This window comes from Onychomys torridus, chromosome 3, assembly GCF_903995425.1.
Source record: "Onychomys torridus chromosome 3, mOncTor1.1, whole genome shotgun sequence".
In the NCBI taxonomy this organism is placed as follows: domain Eukaryota; kingdom Metazoa; phylum Chordata; class Mammalia; order Rodentia; family Cricetidae; genus Onychomys; species Onychomys torridus.
The window spans coordinates 127,897,154-127,903,153 of NC_050445.1; positions in this window are offsets into that span (position 1 = coordinate 127,897,154).

Sequence of the window (6,000 nt, forward strand, 5' to 3'; positions counted from 1 at the left end):
AATAGGTATGTGCCAGCATAACTCCACAGATGTGGGGGCTGGGGGAATGTGAGAGCCATGCTACAGGGCAGGTGTGGAAATAATGACAGAGTACTTCATACAAATATATCAGTCTATATTTTAGAAGGGGGAGAAAGAAGGGGAGAGTGTGAGGGGTTGGGGAAGGAATGGAGAAAGGAAGAGAAAAATGAGGGGGGAACCGATGGGAAGGAGGGGTGAGATTTGGGATAGAAAGGAACTCTTTCTTTGCTTTCTTTCTCTCTTTCTCTCTCTCTCTCTCTCTCTCTCTCTCTCTCTCTCTTTCTTTCTTTCTTTCTTTTTTTTTTTTTGAGGCAGGGTCTCTCTACACAGTCCTGGCTGTCCTGGAACACACTGTAGCCCAGGCTGGCCTCAAACTCACAGAGATCCACCTGCCTCTGTGCTGGGTTCAAAGGCATGTGACGCCACACCCAGCTTAAAAAACAAAACAAAACAAAACAAAAACGAACTCTTATCTCAACCATAAATTTGGAAAATAAAAAATGGCTTGAGCTCATCTTGGGATGCTATGTAAATCTGTGACTCTAAAGCAGAGGGTACCTGAACCAATACCTCTCAGACCTTTGGCTTCTGTTCTCTGAAAGAGTTCAAGTATCAGGATGAGCACGACTAGCTACTCACAAGACAGATGAGCAGCAGAGGGCTGGGAATGCTGGTACAGAATCAAAACGAAAACATATAAATTAAAAACAGAGAAATTTAAAAAACTTAAAAGAGTAACAGGAGCTGGAGAGATGGCTCAGTAGGTAAGAGTGTGTGTTGCTCTTATAGGGGACTAGACTCTGGTTCCCAGCACCCATATCAGGCAGATCATAATTGTCTGTAAATCCTTCTCTAGGGGATCTGAGGCCTCTGGCCTCTGCAGGCACTGGTACTCATGTGCACATACCCACATGTAGACACTCATACACATGATTTAAAATAATGAAACAGTTTAGTGTTAAAAGCAAGACCCAAGTTGCTTAAAGATGTGATAGAAAATGTGGCGAGGCCTGGAAAGTACTGAGCATTTAGCAAGCAATAGCTTTTAAATTTTATTTTTGCTGTGTAAATGTTTTGCTTGTATGTATGTCTGTTTGATACACATGTGCTTGGTCCCTGTGGAGGGCAGAAGAGGACATCAGAGTCCCTGGAACTGGAGTTCAGACCGCAGTGAGCCACCATGTGGGTGCTGGGAATCAAAACCAGGTCCTCTTCAAGAGCAGCCGGAAGCTCTCAGCCTCTGGGCCTTCTTTCTAGCCCCTGAAAACAATATTTTTTTGGTTTGTTTATTTGGTTAGTTGGTTTTTCGAGACAGGGTTTCTCTGAGTAACAGCTCTGGCTGTCTTGAAACTCCCTTTATAGACCAGGCTGGCCTCGAACTCACACAGATCCTCTTGCCTCTGCCTACCTAGTGCTGGGATTAAAGGCATGCACCAACATCACCTGGCAAAAACAATGTTTTTAAATCATTACCTAATTTTAATTTTATTTTTTTGAGCTGGAGATCGAACCCAGGGCCTTGTGCTTGCCAGGCAAGTGCTCTACCACTGAGCTAAATCCCCAACTCCTCTAATTTTAATTTTTAAAAAATAGATAAACCTAGAAATTAAATGTATGTTATTGTTGTTTGTTTTTGAGACAGGGTCTTGCTCTGCAGCCCGGGCTGGCTTAGAATTCATTATGTAATAAAGGCCTCCCTCAAACATATAGCAGTCCTCCTGCCTCAGCTTCCTGAATGACCACGGGTGTGCCACCATAGCTGGCTTTGACAAGGCCTGTTTCGATTGACCATAAGACACAGATCATAAATATAGAAGAATGAAGAGAAATAAATACTAGATTCAAGTGTGTGTGCGCGTGCGCATGCACACGCGCGTGTGCTGTGATGAAAGTAGAAAGGGAAATTTAAGAAGGTGTGCAAAGAACAAGAGAGTCATGAAATATAGACATTATGAAAATAGAAGAGGGCACTATGGGAAGTAGAAGGGGGATCAGCAAGAGGGGAGGTGGGACATGGGAGTGTGTTTGAGGTAAGGAAAGGATGTGTGTGTGTGTGTGTGTGTGTGTGTGTGTGTGTGTGTGTGTAAGAAAATATCACAGTGAAACTCATGCCTTCTATCTAACCAAAATAGTAATTAAAAATAATGATCTCAGCTCCGCAGAAGGTGAAAGAAGAGAAGTGAGCAGTTCTGAGCCTATTGTGACCAGTGCTTGCAGCAGGAGGAGAGAGAAGACAGCTTTGCCCACATGCACACCTGCTAGGTTTCATTGCTAGACACTGGCCTGTCTGTATCGTCGAAATTCTTTACAGAGAGAATTTAGAGGAAACTGACCAGGAAATAAGACATGCAACGTTACTTGTATCCATGGTATTTTGTACTGTTTGAATACTAAGGCAGAACATATTAGTGGCAACTGAATTAAAAAAGGCAAAATATTGCCCGCTAATCATGTGAAAATGCATCTCCTGAGCTAGAGCTGTAGCTCGGCCACAGATCCCTGACCTAGCAATTTGATTCTCACCATGACAACGAACAAACTAGAAAACTAAAATGCCCTGAAATGTCCCTTTGCATTTCAAATCGTGTCTGGTCAAAGTGCTACCTTTGTTCACTTGTTCCATTGGCTGTTTGAGAGGGAATTTTATTAGATGGCTGTGGCTAGCCTTAAACTCCCAGCAGTCTCCCTGCCTTGGTCTCCAACATGCTGGGATTACAGGTATGAGACACCACACTCAGCTCAAAAATGTATTAGATCTGAAAAAATAATATTTTCAAGATTGAAGAAGAGACCGAGGGGGCTGAGGCTGGCACCTGCAGCCTTGGGTGATGTGTGTGAAGCTGCCCTACTGAGTATTCCTTAAGTATAATTTTTTATCATCTTTGCTCTGTATGAGTGTGTGTGTGTGTGCATGTGTGTGTGTGTGTGTGTGTGTATGTGTGTGTGAAGCTGTCCCTACTGAGTATTCCTTAAGTGTAATTTTTCACCATCTTTTCACACACACACACACACACACACACACACACACACACACACACACAATTCAGAAGACAGTTTATGAGAGTCCTTTCTCTTTGCTCTACTCTGTGGGGTCCAGGATTGAACTGAGCTCATCCAGCTTGAGAAGGCAGGAACTACTACTACCTGTAAAGCCGTCTCTCCAGCCCTGACTGAGTATTTTGTTGCCTTAAAAAAAATTTTTGTGTGCATGAGCGTGTGTATATGTGTGAGTGTGTGCAAGTGTGTGCCTGCAGAAACCAGAAGAAGGTATTGGATTTCCCCAGGAGCTGGAGTTCCAGGCAGTTGTAAGCCACCAGATGTGTGCTGAGAACCGAATTCCAGTCCCCTGGAAGAACAGCAAGTGCCCTTAACCACTTTACTGGGGATTTTTAAGTTCAAGTTTCTCCTTGGAGGAAACTAATCGATGGTATCACTGAAGGCTGCATTTAGTTTTCCTTCTGCTGTTTTCACCTATAAACTACAGATCACACTGGTTGTAGGGGAGCAGATCACAAGCTTTCTGTAGTGGAGGGAGAAGATGGGACGCTCTAACCAGGGACTTGAGTTGATCTTGCCAACAAGACTTGAAGGAAGAATGGAGGTGACATTTCAGATTCTGCAAAGTCAGGAGGGACAGAACATAAGCCCCACACCTTTGTCACGGCATTTTCTCTGCTGTTCCCAAATGACAAAGGGTTAGGATGGGGGAGATCTGAGTGACAATTTCTAAAATAATTCCTTCTAAGCCAGAAGAGACACTTTTTTCAGAGAGTTGTGGGGCTGGGTGGTGGTGCACACCTTTAACCCCAGCACTCAGGAGACAGAGGCAGGCAGATCTCTGTGAGTCTACAGAGTGAGATCCAGGACAGCCAGGGCTACACAGAGAAACCTTGTCTTGAAAAGATGAAGAAGGAAATGGAGGAGGAGGAGGAGGAGGAGGAGAAGGAGGAGGAGGAGGAGGAGGAGGAAAAGGTAGTGGTGTCACATGGATTATACTGTCCATTCACTGTCCATAAATGTCCCTACTGCTCATTTGACATTATGATTTGCTGTTTAAGATGCTGACTTCACTTCTTCCCAAGTCATCAGAATAAGTAAAAACCATCTTTTGGCACAAGTATAGATGACTTCTAAACCATCGGTTATCAGGTAAGGCTTTCTAGGAACCACTGCCCATTCACCTCACCAAGCTGGCCAGTTAGGGACACCAGTACCTCCTCACCTGTCCTTCAGAGAGGAATGAGGGGGGGATGGGAAACACACACCTCTCGGCAAGGGAAGTAACGAAGAGGGTGAGTTTTGGTGCCCTGTGAACGAACAATCATGCACATTTATAGAAAGCTAGGCTTTCACAAGGCCTTCTGTCTGTCATCACCTGGGCTGGGAGACAGACCACTCACCTGAGCCGTCATCCCTCTTCCTCAAGACGTCTCCCCACCCCAACTCTGAGAAGCATAAATAAAGAGCACTGGGGATAGCTTTGCTGTCTGACCTTTGACCTGAAATGAAAATAAAGCTTGGACAATGTCATCCCGACGCAAGGCTCTTGCAGAGCAGCCCCTTCTCTTACCTGATGACAAGCGCCTGCCAGACCCCACGGTTACCTTTGATTTAGCAGGAATGGCATCCCCACACACAGCAGAGGTCTGTCCTGTAATCCTTCTGAAGCTTAGGTCAATTTGATGGTAACCCGAGAGCCATTTCCTGCTTCAAAATGATGTCACTGTCTGTTAACACATACTAGAGTGGCCACCGAATTCTCTCTTAGGGCAGCAGAGCCATGGATGACACTTAAGAGTCAGAGCTGACTAAAAATAAATGTTATGTGAGCTTTCAAAATGCAAAAGGAGGTTTGAATCTAATTCACCAATAAACCCCTAAAAGATATTACACCAGATGTTTTCAAAGAGCCCGGAGGATTTTATGACTCAGAAATCTGCACCTCAGAGGTGTGAGAGTTTAGTTGTGTTCAAATGGGTGCAGTTTTAGAACTGGGGTGGAGAATCGGGGACATCGAACCATCCACACCTATAACTGAAGTTTATTTTACATTTTCCCTATGTTTTGTTTTTCCGTTGAAAAGAATGTCCTCTCAGCCAGGCGGTGGTGGCACACGCCTTTAGTTCCAGCACTCGGGAAGCAGAGGCAGGTGGATCTCTGTGAGTTTCAGGCCAACCTGGGCTACAGAGTGAGTTCCAGAAAAGGTGCAAAGCTACACAGAGAAATCCTGTCTTGAAACACCTCCAACCCCCGCAAAAAAAAAGAAAGAAAGAAAAAGATGTCTTCTCTTTTCTAATGGAATTTTTGTTGATGTCTGCTGGAGGGGACAGGATATGTGTGTGCATACATCGGAGTCCCTCCATATAGCCTGGGATGGCCTCAGGTTTGGATTTAGCCTTCTCCCTCTGTCTCCCAAGTGCTGGGATTACAGGTGGATGCAACAATACAGTACTTCCAGTTGATTTGAAATCGTGTTTTTTTTTTCTCAGTTCAGTGACTTCTCTCCTGAAACTGGCTTGTATCTATGCAAGGTACCTCAGGGCTAATATACAGTTTAGTTCGGTGCTGTAGCGTGCACCTCCAAGCCCATCCCTTAAGAGGAAGAGCTGGAAGTTCAGGAATTCAAGGTTACGCTCAATGACACAGTGAGTTCAAAGGCATCTTTGAGATCTAAAACCTCAGCTGGGGGTGGAGCATTCTACGTGTTTTTCCTAGTTGTGCCTCTGGAATAAACTTAATAAACTGAATAGTAATTTATGTGGGTAGTGGAGATTCTTTTCTGTTGCATTTTGCTCAAAGTATTTCCTTCCACATGGATTGAGAACCATGGTGTTGAGAAGAGGGACCTCAAAACCAGGGCGACTGAGTACAAGAGGGGTTGGGGAGGAGAGAAATGACCGCAACCTACTCCCAGGGACTGGAGAAAATTCAAAAAGAAAAAGAAGAGAAAAGAGAGTTGGAGTCCTTCAGTCTTCTGTG